We start from the raw sequence: 22,403 nt of genomic DNA, 5'->3' as shown, positions 1-22,403 counted from the left end.
ATGTGCTATTATAATCTTATATTACTTCTATTTTGCCATTAATTAGGGAAAAATTGGAAATCTGGTGTTGTTGTAGAGCAGTACCTCCAAGGGTGCACAGTAGGAAGTCTCACCTAAACCCCTCCCATCACTGAACACCCGGTGACGTGTTTGAATAATGAGTGAATATTCACAGTGATGTCTTCACTGGCCTCATGAATAGTCATCGGGTATTTGCCATGTTAGCTCGAGGAGCAGTACAATTCAACAATAGTAAAAAAACAGCACTGTAACTGGAACTACCACTAATAGAAAATGTGGTGTATGATATTAACAATGAGCTGTTTATTAATACAGCTTTATGCATTAAGACAGAAGGTCATTACGCAGCATGCATACCTCTCAACTGTCTCCGGTTTTTCCTGATATTGTTTAGTAATTTACTGTTTAATATGGCAGAGATGTTCATTAAGAAACACTATCTGAGATCTGCTGGAAACAGATGTTATTACTTGCTTGGTCCACATTTTACAGGGCTAGTGTTAGGGTTAGGATTATAGTTAGGGTTAGGGTTAGGCCTAGGGTTAGCTCTAACCCTAACCCTAACCCTAATCCTAACTCTGACCCTAGCTCTAGCACTAACCCTAGCTCTAACCCTAAGTGGCTTGTTGGCTCTGTAAAATGTGGACCAAGGAAAACTAATAACATTTGTCTCCAGTGGAAACCATGTGTACAGCGGTGATTTCAATATCTATCAATCGACTTCTAATGTAGGAATGATGTCACTGTCAGATCTGCATGGCAGTCAATCATACATCATTTGCATGCAACATTATGGCCATTTGGCATGTTAATCACACAGGCCTGGCCCACTTCTGCACAGACTGACTGGAGGAAGTACGTTGTATAACAATGCCGGAAATCCCTCTGCAAGGTACTACATATTTATTTTTGTTACCTTACATTATTATTTTTCTTTTAGGTACATAGAGCAAGTAAAACTTGTTCCAAATCTTACCTTTCTACAGCTCCTAATTTTTGGGGGCATCCCTGATTTTGGCTCACAATTTTGTTCTGTCCCTCCTAATCCCTTCTAAAATTGCTGACTTTGAGAGAAAAGGTGGCAAATTACAGTTAACAAATAAAAGCTTCATAGGTGTGTACCAGGCTAATGACCACTAGGGCCTTTATAAGCCTAGCTGTGTAACAAAAAAGCTTTATGTTTCAGATAATTTTATAGGGGTGATTTTTGACTTTGACATGGGCTACACACTTCCTCTATCCATCAGGGACATAGGCACCAGAACAGGGGTGAATTTATGATTTCCCATTCACTGGTTCAATTTACACTTAAATACGGTAAGGGGGGGAATTTTGCTTTCTATGGATGGGGAGCCTATTCCAGAGAATGGGAATTCTCCGGGATATATATCTGTCATTCCAACATGTGCTATTTATGTCACAAGCAAAATTCAAGTTTTTACATTTAGTAGCTCTGATGCCGTTTGTTTTGCATATGTGCAAAAGTTTCACCAGAGCTGGGTCCAGAGGTGCCTTGAATGTCAGGCATAGGGTGCCGCTTGGTAGTCTATTTGAGACTGTGTATAGAGATTTGGCTTTGAGGCGATCTGCATATGACATTGTATTTACTCTTTGTACTCTTTATGTAGGGAACCTTTTTAAGCATTCAAGTAGCTGCATATATCTGGTCAGGTACATGCCGAAGGGGGCACTATACTCTATGATGGGTCTGATGAGGGCCAAGTACATTGGTATGATAACTTCCTTGGATATAGATTACATACCCTTACTTATAACTTGAACAAAGAACAATTTTCTTATTACCTTGGACATATGTTGGTCAATGGCTGGGTTACTATCTATGTGAGTTCTTAGATCCCTAAGTAATGTCAGCTCTAAGGAATGTTTTATTGATGGCACAGTTTCCCAGGATGGCCATCTTTCCATGAAGTATTATAATGCCTTTCTTGGCATTGAGTTTTAAGCTGTGGCTTTGGCCCCAGTCATTTGACTGTGTTAGACCTTCCTGTAGAGTGTTTTCATCTTGATGGGGTTCTATGACTGCTCCCACCTTGCAATCATTTGTGAACTTGATCAGCCAGAGGCCTTTTACATCTACTTCTCAGAGGTCAAAGCCATGTCAAAGAGGAGTGGGCCCAGAACAGAGCCTTGACAGATTCCAGTGGTAACCAGCTTCTTTATGAAGGTGGTGTCACCAATTCTAATAGGGTCTATATCACAACGTCAAACTAACAAAAGTTTGATCATTGTAATATTGAACCCTAAAGTCCAAAACCCAACAAAACTGAAAACACAGAACAGCGATTTTTTTCCCAGAGGAAAAAATGGCTGTTCCGTGACAAAAAAAAAAAATAACCTTAAACTTAAACTAAAGTGGGGGGCTTCACCTTCACACCCCCCACACACCCCTACTTAAATATACCAACTCCGAGATCGCACCACAGTGGAAGAAATAGCAAAGCCCCAAAAACGGCCCACCGATTTTTTTTCCATGGGAAAAAAGTCGATGTGCCATGGCTTCGTTATTTTTAACTTTCTGACTTTAGGATTCAATATTACAATGTTCTAACTTGTTTTAGTTCGTCATTGTAATATAGACCGTTTTAATATCCATGAGCCAATTGGCTATCCAGTGCATTATAAAGGGGGTTATGCTAAGTTCCTTACATTTGTTCAAAATGCCCGTGTGGGATATTGTATCAAATGCCTTAGCCTGATCAAGGTAGGCAAAATGTACTGCTTTACCCTTGTCCATTGTTTTGGGTACCTTTTCAAAGAAGTCTGTCAGGTGCAGTAGACATGACCATCCTTTGACATAGTCATACTGAGATGGATCCAGAGTTTGGAGGTCACCTATGTCTTTCTTGATCATTTGCATGATAAATCTTTCCATGGCCTTGTAAATAAGACTGATCAGACTAATGGGTCTGTAGTTTCCTGGATCTGTGGATAGTCCTCCATTATGAAGGGGAATGTCATTTGCATCCCTCCATTCTCATGGCACAAAGCCAATTTTTAGGCTATAGTTAATAGCGACCAAAGTAGTCCTGATAAGTCATACTGTAGACTATTCAGGAGGCATCCCAGGACGTTACTGGGGCCCAGTGAGGCTATGTTCTTGGATTTAGCAAGTACAGACAGGACATGCAGACAGGATATATATATAGAGGGGTTATATGTGAGGTTATTTCTTAGGGGATGAAGTTGGAACTGAATTTGTCAGCCAACAGGTTCGCTATATCAACAGGCTCAGTGAATGTGGCACCACTGACAATTATTTCAGCACACTGCTATATACTGCCCTTGAGGTTTCTGACATAGCTAAAGAAGGTCTTATGGTTGACTTTTTTGTGGAAGGTTATTTTAACTTCAAAGTTGGCTTTATTTTGTCTGTTTAGTTTGATTGAGTTCTTACCTTTATAGGGGTTACACTTCCTGATTTTTGCCATGATTATTTTTAAAGTTTGTTGTATATCCTGTTTAAATTTGGATGCCATCAATACGGGTTGTCTTTGGAGTTAGTTATGGGCTTACTTCTGGTAGATAAAGCAGCCTCCATGCAGTCATTCATATGGTTGTACAGAGTTTCAGTGAACAATTCTGCATAGGCTGCTGTGTTCCCTGGGTTTTTAGGGGCACTGAATTTTGACCAACAATTGCTTAATAAAAGGTAGTTTACCTTGGAATGGTTCCTATCTGCAGTAGTGGTGCTGAGGTAGCATTGTCACCTCATAGCAAGATGTTGTCCCATTCGATTCTCAGCTAGAGCGTCTTCTGTGTGGAGGCATGCATGAATGGGCGTGCCTTCGTTGAAGGTTGTGCATCAGGGCTGGTAACTCGGCACGTAAAAATCCACTACCAAACATTAGCGGACTGGAGTTCCGGTGTGGCGGCCCCTCGCCAGGATAAGCCGAAAGACACAACAACCTTGGAATGGTTCCTGTCTATTATTGGGTTTACTGGTGTTACAGAGTTGATTTTGATTTCAAAGAAGACAGCCTAATGGTCAGACCTTACCAGGGAGGACATGACATGGGGGGGGGGGGGCAGCGTTCTCCCATATTTGTGAGTTCGAGATCCAGTATGTTAGAGCCTCTGCTGAGCATGTGCCCTAACTGGTCACGTGTGTTTGTATTTATGAAGTCCAGGAATCTCTGTGCTTGAAAATTTGAGGCTATGTAAATTCTCAGTTTATAGAAGGGTGATTATAGTCCCTCAAGAGAAGGGTGTTCGGTTAGATGGTAAGTGTCTCCAGTAGGTCCAAGTATGTGCTGTGGATTTCTTGGGACATGCAGGGCAACCTAGTTAGGATATGGTATGTGATTTTATCTATAGTTATCTGCAAATGGAGAAACTCCAGCAGATCATTCTGTTTAACCAACCTAGAGGTATGCTTGTTATTGATGTATATCGAGACACATCCACATTTAGCCCATGTCTGTGCATCAACTGGTCTAGAAAGTGTGAAAGGCACTGAAACCTTGCACTGCTGGGGTTCTATCTGCAGCTTTAAACCATGTCTCAGTAACTGCAGAGATGTCCTATGATGTGAAGTTGTTCTATCTCGCCGTTCATTCCTTACTGATGGGTTCAGAGCCGATCCCTCGGCTCCAAGTCGGCCAATTGCAAAGCTGGAGGTCTTCAAATAGCAGTACAAACAACATAGCTGTCATGAACAAAATCAGAGGAATTAGAAGAAGCTGAAAACTAAGATAGAAGGGAAAATACAGGAACAGGTTAACACCTTCAATTATCTAGGAAGGGAGGATAATGAGAGAGGAAGTCTGAATGAAGAGTTCAAAGTTAGAAAAGAGGGACTGCAGGCAACTGGCACAGAGTATCAGGGGTAGTGAGTGACAGAAGAATGCCAAAGAAGTTGAAAAGTAAGGTGTACAAAATAGTGGTATGAACAGTACTTCTGTATACTACATAAATATAAGCAGTGACGGCAGAGCAGTTGAGGAAGTGCCTGTGTTAGGTGTTTGGATGAACAGTGTTGGACAGATGAATAAAATTATGTAATCAGAGCAGAAGCCAAAATAGTTCCTATTGCATAGATGGTCAAAGAGAACAGTTTACAGTGGTATGGGCACATGCTCAGGAAAGCAGAAGATGGTTTAGCAAAGAGAATTTAGGAGAAACAGGAAGAAGGAAAGAGGAAATAAGGACATCCAGAAAGGAAATGGATGGAGTGTGTGAAAGAACACCTGTAACAGTAAGACATTACTCTCGAAGACTGTAGGACAGTGGCAGCGAATCGAGAGAGGTGGTAATGCTCCATATAACACCCTTACCCATGTAGAAAAATGGGTGGAAGGGGAAGTGATGATGATAAACCTTATTAGGGGTAGAATGTGCAGACATTTGGAATGTAGGGAGATACTATGTCTCAGAGACAAGAGCAAGTTACAGAGCCAGAAGTGTTGTTTTTGCTTGGACTACATTCTAGGGATCACCACCTTTCCTTGGCACTTCTCTGTCAAATATCTGCTTTGCTTAACTTCCAGCACATGTTGTCTACTTCCATAAGACCCCAGCTTTGCAAAACTAAGCAGTCTAGGATTACCACCTTTCATTGTGGCTAAAACTGGACTTAGGCCACACCCCCTCAACCCTCCCACATCCCCACCCATTCTCCTCCCACAGATTGCCCATTTTGTGACATCATCTTTCCATCACATGAGGGGAACACCCTCTTTTTCTGATCGTGATGCCTTTTTTCTGCAGATTTACTATGCTTTTTGTAATAAAAAGCACAGCAAATCCACCAATTTAACAAAGTCTGATAGTCTGTTTCTTTTTTTGAAGCAGAATACCAGTTTGTACAGTGTTTTTCAGACTACAAGACAATCACTTTCATTTCTAGACAGTCTGGAAAAAAAAGGAAAGGTGGCAATGCTAAAGCAGTGGTATTGTAGGCCCATGCGGTTTACACACACAGACACACACACACACACACACACACACACACACACACACACACACACACACACACACACCTGAATTTTAAGCAACAGTCTGCTCTCTCTATTTAGTGTGTGTGTGTGTGTGTGTGTGTGTGTGTGTGTGTGTGTGTGTGTGTGTGTGTGTGTGTGTGTGTGTGTGTGTCTTTGCATACATACCTATGAGTATACATCATACAGATATGTGTGATGTATACATACAGGCATAAATAACAGATATGTGATGGTATTTGGACAATGATAAAGAAGCATGCTCCTGTGTAAACTTGGGGGACTGTGGTATGAGATGGTTTTGCTCGTGTTTGATCCAAGATGTTGAATTAATTTCAGCAGAAATCTTATTGTTCATCTTCTGTACAAACATTTTGAATAGCTCATTGTCTCATAAGGTGCCGGAAACTGTTGAAGATGGGGGGAGGGGTGACAGGGGGACTTAGTGATCTAAAAAGGGCAATTTTTTAAAACTATTTACTACCACAACATAGGTTCACTTGGAGGACATTTTAAGTTTAGTCAATTTCCCTTTTGGTTCTTGAATTAACATTTGCTGATTGGTCTTACCTATCCCATGGTAGATACTTGTATATTAGCACTTGTGAGAATAAATGTGATCATACTATAGATAATTTTAGGGGATCTATGTAAGGGATGCAGCATTTAGGAACTGCCTCTATCCATTAGTGGCATAAGGGGCAATCCTGGAGTACATTTTCTATTACCATTCCTTTGTTCTAAGTTACATTTGAATATGGACAGAAATGAGCTTTGTTTTACTTGGATAGTCTGTTCTGGAATAGTGGTAGCCTCTGTGATATATATCCATCTCTCCACAACATTCAGTTTAGATACCTGGACTGAGTATTTCTGATGCCATTTGACTTGCTGATGTTCAGCAGGTTCATCTGTATTAGGTCGGAGGATGCCTTGTATGACAGACATGCCACGTCTAAGCACTCTGTAGGATACTCAATATAGTGATAAATCTTTGAGGTGCTCCATGCAAGACCTATTGTTTAGGACTTGTATTCTTTTAGCAAGGTATCTCTGTGGGTATTCCAATTGTTGCATGGGTCTGGACAGATACATGCCAAAGTGGGCATTCTACAAAATGATTGAGCTAATGAGGGCTTTGTAAAGGGGGACAATAACATCTCTAGATCTAGTCAAAATCAATTTGTTTATAAGTTGTGCAATATAGAAAGACTTTCTTATGACTCTGGGCACATGTTGGTCAAAAATAGGTCACTGTACACACAAGTTCCCAAATACCATATAACTGGGTCAGTTCTCAGGGGGGATTGTCAATTTGGCAGTTCCCTGGAGTAGATGACTTCCCAAAGGATACAATAATGTATTTCTTGGAGTTTAGTTTCAATTCATGATTCTGGCACCAGTTATTGTTTGGGACACACCTTCCTGCATGATGGCTAAATTATTTGGGGATTCAACAACTGCCCCTAGCTAGCAGTCATCTCAAACTTAGTCAGCCAAAGCCCTTTGGTATTTTCCTTCTACTTTTGAGATGTATATGCCAAACAGAAAAAGTGTCAGCACCGAACCCTGGGGGACTCCATTGGTGACTGGTCTCTTCCCCTATTTTGATCTCCTGCCTCCTGTGAGCAAGCATACATGCATGCATTCTTTGATTCACCTTCCTGATTGTATTAAATTATATTCCTTGTATAATACATCACCACTTGTTAGAATGTGTTTTAAATGTGTAGTTTGTAACAGTCTTCTAGTAAGCAATGAAACAAAATGTATGAACCCATAATGACAAAACTACCCATTTCAGAAAATTTCAACCATAAAAGGCCACTCAAACTTCTGTCATTACAATCCACCAATATCAGTAAATACGCAAAATCTCTGCAGAAGTAAGTCATTAAAGGGATCTGTAACTAACGAAGAGGTTACTGCTATCAAACAACTTTATATTTCATTGTTTCATCTATAAATAAAGTGCCTGCTGCCCTTGAAGAATAAATTGCCTATGCTACATTAAAAAAATTATAAGCTAGTAATTTTGCAATGGGGAATGGATGGCAAAGTGATAACAGAAACATAGTTACTAGGTAACTCCTCCAAAGGAGGACATTTATAGGACTGCAGCATCCATACCCTTTAAAGTACAACACAGTACAGTATCAGCGATCCATCTACATACTGTGGGAGTAGAACCTACAGCCTTCTGCATCAAAAGCAAGTATACTACCTGTTATGCTACTAACAATGTAAGCAACTTAGCATCAGTAGCACTAAACTTTTCACCTGAAGCTCTCAGCTCCTTGTAAAATCCACTTGACACGCAACTAAATTTTTCAGCTTGGCAGGACAAGAAAGCTGGAAAAAGCCAAAATTTATTGGTGGGGGCAAAGGCCCAAAACCAGGAACACATTTTAAATACTGCTTGTATAATCTTAGAAAGTTGATAAAATAAAGTGTTTTGTGTTAACATGCATTTCCTGAAAGATAGGAAGACTTGAACTTAAAGGGCTATCATTATTTAGTGAATCCAATTCTCATTGATTTGCCAGAAAATAACAAATTTTAAGAGGAACAGACCAAAAGTATGAGGCAAATATTCTGTGGAAATCTGGACATTTGAAGGCTATGGAGTCAACTCCCTGAATCACGAGTGGTAGTATGGGTAGAGAATTCAGGCTGTTGTTTGAACCTGAGTAACACTAACTACCAGGTATACCTAACTGGGGCATTACACACACACACACACACACACACACACACACACACACACACACACACACACACACACACACACACACGGAAGCAGCATAACTCCTGCAAATAAAAGAACAAAACTCTCCTTACCGGCATGACTCTGGCTCTGGCAGCACCAACAGAACAGCGGCAGCATAACATCTCCCTCCCCCTGGCTCTATGGATGCAGCACCCATGCATAATATGGTGTTTTTAAGATATAGTTTATGGCCACAAATTGCTTATCAGTGAAACCCAGGCAAGAAGAACTATTTCATCGAGCAGGCAACAAAAAATATGTTTGTTTATTTTGGCAATATCTCAAAGAAACACTCATTAACTTTTCTCGCAGGTTTGGTTGTGGTATCAGTGACTACCAGCAGTTCTGAGCCATCGGTACATGTAGTATAGTATTCTTGAATTATGTCTGTTATCCACTGTACACAAATGTTCGATACACTGCTCAAACTGTCATAACAAACAAATGAAGAACGATGCAGTCTTAAAAATAAAATGGTCGCATACCCATATTTATGGGGACATAATAAAATGAAATATTTAGGAGTACAGATTAAAATATTCTGTTATGGCAGCTACAGATATGTGGGAAGAGACTAAGCAAAAGGAATCTGTAAGATCTTGCCTATGAATATAGATAGCAAGATACAAGCAGTGCTTTTAATCCCTTTAATTTTATTCACAGCTCAGCATATTTTTATCAACCAGACAAGATGTGGATAGTAATTAATAAAGAGATGAAGGATTTTATTTGGGAGGTGTAGAGGGCAAGAGTCACGTGGGAAAAGTTGATCCTCCCTGTGGAGGTTAATGAGTACCTGATTTGAAAGGATATTTTAGAACTTAAGGCTCTTATACATAACACCAGTAGAAAACTACAATTAAGAGTGGAAATAGATGTTGATGAAACAGGGGAGTAACTTAAGAAATAAGGAAAGAATGGGATTTTGGATGCAGATCCTTAGGGAGAATAATAATAGTCATACAAAATATTATATTAATAAAGTAGCAGAAAGTATACTAAGATCTAAGCCAACACAGGAATAAAGAAAGGAGATTCTGTTGATAGGGATGACTACAATTAGGGGTACAGAGACCAGGCGGGGGGGGGGGTTGGAATTTATTGGAGGAAGCTGGCAAAGGAACGAGATTATTGGGAACAAATAATTAGAGAGGAAAAGGTAATAGAATGGGAAGACAGTACTGATGGATATCAATTCCTGATAGGGAAGGCAGAGTATAGACACAGAGAAAGGGATGGGGGAATTCTAATGAAAGAACCTGCACTTGAGTTTTTAATTGAATCTAGAACAGAATCTGCTGTTAAAAAGGGATAATTAGTAGGGCATACAAAATTCTGCACAATAACTAGAAGAATTAATCAGAAGAGATATTAGATATGGAATTCACAAAGAAATAATGAGAGGACATATAAATGTCTCCCAAATATGTATTAACATCTAGAAAATTTAGGATTTCTGCCTGAATGTGTTTGCATAGATACATTTATACCCCAAATGGACTCCAAAGAGTAGATGGCAACAGCTGGAGGTGCACTGAGGAAGAAAGAGGTACCTGGAAGTATATGTTCTCAGAGTGTAATGAGTTGGCAGACTTTAAAAATTCCCTACAGAGTACTCTGCCAAGAATACTGGGCTAGAAAATAAGTGTAACTAAGGGAATTATTTTTTGAGCTGGGATACAGGGTCTGAATTGTCAAGACATAGTAAGGCCTTGTTAAATTTAATTCTGGTGCCTGATAAAAAAGCAATTACTAGAAAATGGAAATAAAAATCTAATCCAACTATATATAGGTAGTGAATAATGTAACAGAGATAAAGAACAGGAAGTGGAGTCTTTAGAAAAGGGTAGGAGAAAATCACACAGAAAACAAAATGGAAATTGCTGGAGTAATACATTCAGGAAAAATGTTTTGGGAGATAAATAAGGTTTAAGAGATGGCAAGGACTGAACCATATATGTAATGTAGATTTGATGATATGATATGATGTACAACATTTGTAAATGTGATATGGTTTGATTACTTTTATATAAATGTAGGTTTGCCTATGTCACAAGTGATAAATCGATAAAGGTGTTTAACAATTAAATAAATAAAATGCTCAGAACATCAGTCATCCACAAGTCATACTTTTATTAAAAAAATAATTGGTAGTTAAGAGGGGCAGCCCCCCCTTACAGGCACTCAACTTGTTGCTATGGTAAAGTACAGCACTGTAGTGCTTTTGAATATTTTGAATATTTTTCTACTGCAGTTGTACAATTTTAAAAAGAACTAGTAATATTCCTGTGTGATTTTATTTATTTAAAATGCATTTGGCAAATGCATTCAGTAATGACTGCAGAATGGTGAAATATTAAACTGAAAAGTTTTGCCATGGACTAATTTCAAAATTTTCTTAATGTTAGATTAAAATGGTAATGCTGAAAAAAGTATATTTACTGGTGACTGCCAACTGCCCCTTACGTGTGTACATTTAAGTGTGTGTAAAGGGGCCTACTACACCCTTAGTTCATAGTAAAGGCTCTTTATTTTAACATGTTCATTTATTAATATTAATCTGTTTTCTTGATGTTTTTGGCAGTCAGAGAGGTGCTGGCCTGCCAGTGTTGCATGGTATGCATGAGACGGGCAGCTCAGGGGCGGAGTTTGATAATGTGTATCTAATGTGGTACTACTTTGAGATATATACTTTATTTAATTTGATTCATTATATGAGGAAACCCACAGTCCCCCCACTACCTAATGAAATGGGTTGTGCACCCAGCATTAGGAATTAGGAATATATTAGGAAACTACATTTAAAGACAAAAAAAAGACATTTTGTAAAATACCTTGAGTTTACATGAAAACACAATTATATGAATACATCTACAACACATATTCATACAGTAGTCAATGAATTTAAGGAAATACATTTTTTTCATGAGGTAGTTGGTTACACAGAAATTACATAGTTACTCAGTGGATGTATTATGTAATATGCTTATCGGTTGGAAGTACAGAGAAGGGTAGCAAAGGCAACAAGGGATTTAGCAGGAGGTAGAACTTAAGAGGACAAGTAGCTATATGAAACGTTAGGCAAATTGAGGTAGAGAGCTTGTATAGACCTGTATTAAAGAAAACAGAGGCATTGGTAGTTATCTGGAGAAATGGAAGTTTTGTAGAAGAGAAAGTAGGTAGATGGTAGAGTGGCAGTTTGTAGAAGAACAGTGTAAATGAGAACTGTGGAAGAATATATAGTGAAATTTCTTAGTGACAGAGATATAAAGTTACACACGTAAGATTAGGGTACAGAAAGGTTAAGTTAAGGGAGTGTAACTTTGATGGTGGAGTTTAAATTCATTGTTTCTGATAACCTGTTTGGCTGAATAGTTCACTGAAAGACATAACCTTTTGTGTTATAAAAACACAGAAGTCTATTCATTCTATAGATTACTATGAGTCACAGTTATCAAGAATCTTTTCAGATCCCTATGTTCTTAAATTCTGCCACTGCTTATCCCTAGTCTCTTTTCAGACAAATAATGAGATCCGTGAGCAGTCCAAGATCCACGATCCTCTCAGTAAATTAATGTCTCCTTGTCACTCCCAAGCCATAAGATACATGCCTTCAATCTCCAGACTAACCTCTTCTTTACATATATCATTTTTATATGTTGCTTATATTTCCTTGAGGTATAAAAACTTGTCCTACCAACCTCAAACACTTTCCTCAAAACTATGCTTACTAATTGCTTTTTAGTCTGTCTTCATTTTGGTTTCTTACAGAAACTATGCACAACAATTTTTTTTGTATAAGAACTACCTATTACCTGTTTATGATATCAAGCTGGTGTCTGCAGAAGTGCACACATTTGAAGGTAGTGGTTGCTAACTTTTTATATACAGAGATTATATATTTCACATTTTGTCCTCACAGTTCTTCTGCCTGCTTATGTCATTATTCCATTTATTTTCTTTTCTGTTTTTGTACAGCTGTCACTTGCTTACTTTTAGAGCTTCAAATAATTTATACTCAAAAGTCCATTTTATCTGATGATGTCTGCCACCAAACAGCTGTGCAATAATTCAGTGAATTCTTACTTTGCAGAAGGCATTCTGCTTTATTTTCAAATGAATTTTACAAGGAAATTAAGAGGGATCATCAACTGTATAAATAATACAATATTTGCAGCTGAGTGGTGACTTCTTGAATGGGTTGAATTTTTAAAAATATCTGGATTGTAATCTCTTGTAAGACTGTCTAATTGCACTTTTGAAAGTACAACTGAAAGTCTTTACTTGCATTTTTTATCCAAGAAATAGTTTTGTAATAGTTATGTAGGGTTACTCAGTGTGCACCTACCTACAATAATAACGATATTGCATGCTAACAATTGTTTTACCCCCACTTGGTTTCAGCACTTTTGGTCTTCCTATTTAATAGAAGGTTTCATTCGTGGGTAGCAGCACTGGAGAAGGGATTTGCCTGTATTACATAGCAGGCTGTATACAGTCAACAGTTTAGTTTTGCAGCTGAATAGTAAAACTAGGAAATTACAATATGGTTGTATACAAAAATTTCCAATATTTGGAGCTAAGAAAATTAAATTTTTTGATGAGGCATTCTACAACAACTATGAATTTATAAAGATGCTACAGAGTAGGGCACACAAGAAATTCTACTATTTTTTACAAGTGCTGTGAGACCTTTGGTATCCACCTTAACTAACAACAACTTTGGCAGAAGGGACCTCAGTATAACATCTCCTGTAAAGGATGGTTGTATTGCAGTGTTAATAATGGGAAATTCATTCAAGTACTGGGTATAGAACCCAAAAGCTTTACATGGAGGAGGCACCTGGAGAGCATACAGAGGGGTTTTAAAGTAAAAGTGATGGTACCTTTAAGGGATTTCTGCAAGGGAATCAAAAGGGTTTTTCCCAAGCAGAAAAGGAAGGCTCAATGGATGAGGTTGTGAATACAAGTGGCTGATATTATGTTGCTTCATGTAGCATATCTAGGCACTGACAACAGTACACAGTGCAGATTTTTGTGATGTAGGAGATCTCAGAATACAGTCACTATTTCACTTTGACATGATCAACTTAAGCTGGTTAGAGCAGAGTGTCAGGATGCCACCCCAACATGTAATTCACTTCATTTGAGTAACACTCACAGATCACTTAAAGGTGTCTCTTTGCCAGACCCCCTTATAATGTAGAGAGGCTACAGGGGATGGATTGAAAACTGTTAATTGTCATGTGAAAGTGTGGGGCATCCTTGTCATCTTACCAAAACCAGGACAATTGGCTTTTAAATGGATGTATAGTGGTCTGCATGGCTGAGTGTACCCTTATCAAAAAAAAAGTGCCATACTTGGTGAAGAAGCACACAGTACTTTTTTGTAAAATAGTGTGTCAATGAAAAGGAAGCAGAGCACAACACAGTATGATCAGAAAAAGCATGCATACTAGATAATAGCTGTGCTGTGTCAAGTATAGCTGTTGAAGGAATATGACATTGTATAATCTCAATAATACAGCTAAAAGATGGATTGGTACCATTGTGACTGGCATTCTTCTATAACCGAGTGAAGACTCCACAGCACATGGTCTCTTAACAGGTATTGCACAGAAAAGTGGATTTTAATCCAGCCATAATGACAATTAGTAGTGTATTAAAGGAATGGTAACAACGCAGTACAGACTGTCATTATATTATAGAGCAAGCTTCCAATGTGTGCTATGTATCTTCAGTAATGGCAGTGACAAAGGATAATCACATGTTCTGCTTATGCAGGACAGTCCCTATCTGGGCAGTTGTGTCCTATAAAAGAACATTGAAATGGCAAATGCCTAGAGGTTTTTAGGAAAAAAATGTTAAAGCCTCTTTCAGTAGTTACATAAAACCATTATTTTGTGTTTGAAACACCTAAATATTATATGAAACAGCATAAACAAATCAAATGAGTTATTTAATGTATGTAAGAATGATGGATCTTTTCTCCCTGGGTCTCTGCTGAAAAGGGGTATTTACAACACAGTCAGACTTTCACCAGTCAATAAATGTAAATAATTACATTTTACAAAAATGAATTTTTATTTTTGGAGTAAATTGAAGTCCAGTCCTTTGCATTAGCTGTAGGTGTGGTTTGTCCTGCAAAATCTCATGTTTGTGTAACAAAGTCTCTCTTTCGACACTTATAGAGAGGTGGCAACTCAACAGTGACACTGTGTGTAATTGTACAAGAGCAGTATACAAAGTCAGGTGACAGCACACATACAAGAAAATGCTGTTTTTAACTTGTGTTGACTTGCCATGGGATAAGAGTATGAAGTAGCAAACAGGGCTGGATACTAGTTCTGTTGCTGCTCTGACATCACTGTCATATAAGTATTTTTGAATGGCAACCATAGTTTGAATGGTATCATACAGGACTAATGAATGTCAGACTGGGAATCAGTCACTCAAGTCTATTACAAACAGAATGATGACAAAAAGCCTGCACAGTATCTTTTCAGTAATTTGTTTACATATAACTACAGTGGGCCCAGACACAAGCGCATGCAGTTGTAAGGTAGAAAGAGAAGGAAAAGTGCTGAAGGACATGTGCAATAACTCACCAGGATGCATGTATATTAGGAAATGGACTTGACTAGTAGACGGAAGGCAGTACAAAATAAAACATGAAATTAAAGGAATAGATGAGTGTGTCTATTAGTGTTTAAGTTTTACATTGCTAGTATTGCAAAATAATTAGAAGCAGCCAGATCATAAAATTCAGAGTACTTGGTTAATATTTAGAAATCAGCACTTTAGAAAATGAAGATGTGCTTTTTACAGAGCTACTAATGGGTCAGAAGGGCATTATTTTTGGCTAGTATTCAGAGATTAAAAAACAATAAAACATGAAAAAAAGAGAAGTCTATTTGTACTACTCTTTGAGACTAATGGAAGCCATGTCATAAAAGTATTACTCTTCTTCAGCATTCAGAAATCAGCACAAAATAAAAATATGAAATGAAGTGATCAGAAAACTCTGTTTACTAATGTTTTAGCTTTGCATTGCTCATATGCTTTCCTGCAGGATAGTAGCAAGTTAGGTCATAAAATTCCTGAAAGGTTACTTTTCTCTGAGGGAAAAAAAAGGCTCAGGTGAAACTAATGAATGACTCAACAAGAGCTTCTGTGGGTACAACTGTAATTTGATGTGGATTTTGGCTAAGACCTTTGAAACTTTCTGTAGGCATCCTTTCCCTAATCCACTTAGCCAAAGTTCAGACATGCTCAGAAAGCCATCTGAAAATGTAAATAAAGACATGAATCAAAACAAAAAAATCCCTGCGACTGTCCCATTAACCTCATTATTCTGCCATTTCTCCTTCCTCTGTCAGCTCCTCCAGCAAGTGAGCTGCTAACTGAATTTGTTCAATCTGAATCATGGTCAGGGCTCCATCTCTGTATATCACAGAACTGGCAAAGTGTTATAAACTTGATGTCTATCGACACACAGAAACTATATAAGCAGGAACAAAACAGGTCACTAGAAGCAGATGAATTGTCAGATGTTTATGATAAATAAGTGTGCAATAGGTCTTTTAATGGGAATAAGCACACCATATTAGATACTGTTTCAGTATGGAGGAAAGTTTGGCAGCATAATGAAGATATGGCTAATCGTGCCATCCCAAATAGAATCAAGATGCTCTCATCCAAAAAAAGGAAGCCAATCTGGTGGTCCCCTGCCATAAAGTTAAAGCCTCAACCAAAATCCAACAATGGAACTGATTCCATATCCCAGGCTTGCAACTGCCATTAAAAACAAAAAGAATGAGCAACTAAGGCTAGTTACAACCATAAAGGAAAAAAAACATAGAGACACAAATCTCAAAAACAAGAGACTATTTCTAACTGAAGATAGACGAAGATAAAAAGACAAAAGGACCAGAGGTAGTACTACTGAAATTAGAACACGTGAGGACTCGCTCTTCCGAAAATAAAGAAAAGTATGAAATTCACATGGAACGCTGAGGTAAGAACACTCCACATGGAATGTGAGAGTGTGAACACTCGCTTGGGATACATGTGGTGCCCCATGCATACCCACACATGAGGTTATGTGAAGAACGCAAATTTTGCACAGTGGAACCATTGTCTGTCCTTCACAGTGAGCAGCGCTGGTGAGCTGTCTTTGTGCGCTTTTGAGACCAGGAAGACCACGGATGTCTGCACAAATCGGAGTCCAAAGGCAGGTGAGCTTCGAGTGAGCAAAGTTAGTGGAGACGGACCCAGTAGAATGGATCGTGGCCAAATCAAGGTCCCTGGTTTGGTTTGGAATACAGTAAGGGGTTTAGGAGAGTTGCCACTTAAGATGCCTTTTGGCTTTGTAACTGCTGCAAGCTTGGATCAATCTGCATTACGAAACAAAAAGTTGATCTGTCTTTCGAAGCAAATTTAGTCCTGTCTATCCTGTATCTGAGTTGCCTGTCAACATCTATAAAAGTTGATCTGTTATTCCAAATCTGAAAGTCCGTTTTAAAAAGAAAGCTTTCTGTCAATGGATTGATTAATATTTAGGATTGGTGAGGGCTTGGAGGGTATGGCTTGACAGAGTAATAGGTGGTTATCTGGGTGAAAGGTTATTTAGAAAGGTTTAATAGACAAAAATTGAAGCTCTGAGGTTTTAATAGAGCTGAAGTATACGGTGAACATTTTACAGAGAAGTAACAAGACAGAGAAAGAGAAAGCAAGAAGAGGCTTTACAGGGAAGAGTAACATTAGCTGAGAATTGGACAAATTTAAATTCCATGGGAATAAAGGGGTTTCCACAGGATAAAGAAAGGGAAGTAACCTTTCATAAAAGCTTTACTGCACCTGTGGAAATGGAAGAAGAATCCATTCTCACCAGATAGAAGGTGGATATGGAAGCACCAACATGGAAGGGATATGAAGGCCAGGCCCCTTCAAGGAAAAAGGATGGAAAGAAATATGTAAAAAAAATGTAAAGGAGCAAAACCAAAGATTTTATGTAACTGATTACAACCAGGGCACAAGTGTTGAGCTTTTGCCCAGTGGTTGAAGCCTTTTGTGGTAAGTACAAAAGTTTTGAAGTGGAAAATAAATGAGATGAGACCAAAAGAAGATCAGACCTGGAGAAAGAAGAGGCTAGCAAGAGGATCAGAAGTTGAGCAGGATAGAAGAGGACGGGTGAGTAGAAGAGACGGGCGCCAGGGGAGAAGTCCAGAGGATAGTAGGTCAGATACTGGGATGGCTTCAGAAAGGGAACCATCCTAGATGAGGGGTGGGTCTAAACGAGTCGTCGAGGTCTTTCTTTCTCTAAGGTTGGCTTTGTCCTTTTCCAGGGGAGGGGCTAGGTGGAGAAATCTCGCATATAGGGATAGGTGGGAATGCATATAGTGCTGCCCGTCCTAGGAATCACCTGAGGGGGGGTAGGCAACAGCTCTCCTGCATTTGGCATTGGTCGGCATGGCGAAGATCGATCGCAAGGCTGGCCCCATTAAAAGAAAATTCTCTGCCACTGGAAGTTTGAGGGAGGCCTTCGTGGGTTTGGTGGGCTCTGAATCCTAATGCCGCAATGACGCGCAATGGCGTTGGATGACCCTGGATGTGACCCCCGGATATCGCGGGACTCTGCCCTTTGCAAATTCTCATGGCCTCGGCATAATCAATGGGTAGATTTTCCTCTTGTTTTTTCCTATGTACTACAGACTACAGACATGTTGTCTGTCTGAACTGCATTGTCAGGTAGGGTGGGAGGGTTTGAAGCGTTGCAACGCCAGGAACACGCCCTCATTTCTAGAACATTTCAAACTTTACAACAAAAGGAAGAAACTGTTGCAGAAAAGAGGAAAATCCCAAGATGCAAAAAACTCCCTTACCAGCCTCAGTAAGAAACTGAGATCCCTCATAAAATCCTCCAAAGCTAGTTACGAAAATAAAATTGCCAAAGATTCCATTGACAACCACAAGGCATTCTATAACTATGTCAAGAATCTAAATGGCAATGCTCAAATCTGCTCTGAGCTAAAACAGAATGGCATTAAATTTACTGATCCCAAGGATATTGCCAATATCCTGGCAGATCGATTCAGTGCCAACTTCACCCCCCTCTAACCCCCTAAATGGCCCATCTCAATACCGGAAGATTGCCAAATTCCAGTAATAACGGCCACACAGGTAAAAAAATGCACTCTCCAAAGCTAAGAATACAGCATCCATGGGACCCGATGACATCCAGGGCTGTGTACTACATGAACTACAATATGAACTGGCACCTCACCTAAGTGTCATGTTTAATCATAGCCTCACCTCAGGTTTTGTGCCCACTGAGTGGCACAGAGCTACAGTTATCCCACTCCACAAGGGGGGATCCACCTTGGATCCTGGAAAATACTGTCCCATCAGTCTGACAAGCCTTATCTGCAAGGCCATGGAGCATATTATCATGGAACTTATAAACAAAGACATTGGCACCCTTCAAACATTGGACCCCACCTGGTTTGGGGTTATGAAGGGCCAATCTTGTCTCCAGAACCTGATTTACTTCTTTGAATCAGTCTTCAGAGCCATGGACAAGGGTAAGGGGGTCCACACAGCCTATTTAGACCTTGCCAAAGCCTTTGATACCATCCCCCACTCTGGAATCATAGATAAACTTACTAAGCTGGGCATTAATCCCTACATCACTCAATGGGTTGCTAACTGGCTTACTGATAGAACCCACACTGTAAAAGTAGCCGACTCCAAATCCAGCTCCAGACAAGTGGTAAGTGGAGTACCTCAGGGTTCAGTCCTGGGACCACTTTTGTTTGGCATCTTCTTCTCTGAAGTACAGGCCAACACTAAGTGACTCTGGCTAACAAAGTTTGCAGATGACTGCAAACTGGGAGCCATTATTGTATCCCCAATTGATGTGGACAAAAGGGCCTTACAGAAACAGATGCTTGGTGCCAGAGCCATGGGCTCAAGCTCAATGCCAAAAAATGTATAGTTATCTCCTTTGGGAAAACTATGTACCCGTGAATTACCACATAGGTGGCAGTACACTAAACACCAAAAGTGTGATAAGAGACTTAGGGACACAGGTGGACAGTGGTCTCATCTTCAATAACCACATCGCCACAACAGTCAGGAAATCCTTCTATGTGGCACACCTCATCACTAAGGGCTTTTCATCCAGAAAAAAGGAGGTCATTGTCCCACTGTACTCATCCCTCATTAGACCCATTATAGAATACAATGCCCCATTTGGTATGTACCTCTCAAGACATCTGCAACAACTGGAAAGGCCACAGAAATACCTCACTAAAAGAATCACAGGCCTAAAGCAGATGCCCTACGCTGACTGCCTTAAAAAACTCCAGCTATACTCTGTCGCATATTGTCTAGTCAGAGGCAATCTCTGCTTAACATATAAGGCCATGTCAAACCCAGAGCTGTTGGACATGCTACACTTAAAGAAATCCCAATCCCTCAGAGCCACACGCTGCAGGGATCTAAACCTTGTCATCACAATAAACAAAACATGCTGGAGGGATAGGTTCCTGACCCAGAGACTCCCCAGACTCTGGAATAGATTGCCCATACATGTCAAGCAGAGTGCCTCTTTGGCCCTCTTCAAAAGGAACCTTGACGATTGGATGGGAGAAAGGAAATTCACCCCGGGGATCACGTCAGTCACCCTGGTAGACAGAGGTCGAGGGAAGTAAATAGTGTGGGAAGAAATAGCCAGGGAATTGTTATGGCTAGGCTTGTATAGGCCCTAGGGCTGATAACCTAGTACCAACCTATGAACCTATGAACCTATGAAAACAGCATCTATATTACAACATTGAAGCTTTAGTTAATCGAATAACTAAAGCTTGATCTTGTAATATTGAAAGCTAAAATTGTCGAATGGCCGATTCATCCAAGGGAAACACTTCCTTTGGCTGAATCAAAAAAAAAAAAAAAACTTTACATCTGAACTTAAGGGAGGGGCTGTGCCCCCACACCCCCACTACCTAAATATACCAACTCTGAGATCGTTCCAAATTGGAGAAACAGGCATACTCCACAGAACGGTCAAGGGACGTATTTCCATGGATTAAATCGGCCGTTTGACAATTAACAATTTCGATATTACAAGTTTGAGCTTTACTTATTCGATTAAGTAAAGATTCGATCATGTAATATAGAACTAGAAGACAGAGGAGGAAGAACAGTGTGACCCAGTCAGATAAACATTATACTGATTCTTTGTCATTACATTTACATAGAGAGGACTGTATATATCACAAGGCACAGCCCAAAGACTGGGATGCCAAAAGAGGTGCTAAAATCTTTCTGCGCTTATGCAGACATGCAAAGCTGTTATGCAGGGAAGTGAAACAAGCTGTCCGTACATTGCTGACCTAACACATTTTGATATTGACATCATTTGTGAGTAGTGGAGAAAGTGATAGATCACAGTGAACACTGCTACTTACTGAAGTACAGAAAAGGACTTAACTGGCACTGACATTAACTTTTCCCTTCATAGTAGCTGTACAATATTTTACAGTAGTACAATGCATATTTGCCAACCTCCGTATACATCACAAAGATGTACAGATACTAGAGATTTTTTGAAAATAGTGAGGTAAGTCTGGGGCTTTGAAATAGCTGTTATGCTCAGCTGCAGTGAAATATTCCTTTAGCCTTTTTCTTGAAGCACGTTTAGGGTATGCTCTGTGGAAACGAATGATAATTAATGCTTCTGAGACATGCAACAGAAATATTCAATTAACAAAAAAGTCTCATAACTGAGCAATAACTCACTATAACCTGAATTTTACTTCAGCTCTTAGTTTTTCCCGTTAATCCCTTACTGATTTAAATTTTCTCTGCATTTTACTGACTTTTAAATTCTCTTTTGTAAGGGCATTTTGATTCCATGAGTTTCAGTCAGACTAACATGACTTACATTGTCTTTACTTATTTCCTTGATGAAAATATGCATTCAGTAACTAGGGATTGGGGAATTATTTCTCATCTGCTAATTATGCATGCATGTATGTGTGTACTTGTGCTTTATTTTCTTATGTGAAATATTACTTTCTTTTTGTAAATTTACTGGTATTCTTCCTTTGGTCCAGGTCATGGATGAAACAGGCACATTTTCCATTAGTTAGTTAATGTGGTTAATAAATAACTAGAATATTGGAAGACCTCTATGATGACTTTGTAGTAACAGGTATTATTTGTGAACTGGCATACTGGACATTAAGCCAGTTCTGTAAAATTTTGGCTGGACGGAAAACATAAGTTAACTAGGAGATATAAAAGAACTGGATCTTTTGAAATAATAACTTTGGAAGCATGACAGACCAATTAGTACTGGCAGTAGTCATAGCAAGGAGTTTGACAGAGGTGGGGGGCAGGGCAGGCAGAGGAGAGAAAGGTCAAGGATAGAATCAGATGAACTGCTCTTTTCTGGTATTGATTATTCTGTCCTGTCAATTTAAACAGAATTAATAGATGTCCATACCTCACCTGTCATGCTGTCTTTCTGCATGACACATTCTTAGTCTGTGCCTGAAAATGGTCAGTGTTGATCAGTGCACTACCCATGCAAACAAAGATATAACATTAGATAGATAGATAGATAGATAGATAGATAGATAGATAGATAG

Source organism: Protopterus annectens, chromosome 11.part0, assembly GCF_019279795.1.
Source record: "Protopterus annectens isolate FY-2018-M chromosome 11.part0, PAN1.0, whole genome shotgun sequence".
NCBI lineage: Eukaryota > Metazoa > Chordata > Ceratodontiformes > Protopteridae > Protopterus > Protopterus annectens.
This window is presented reverse-complemented; position numbering follows the sequence as displayed.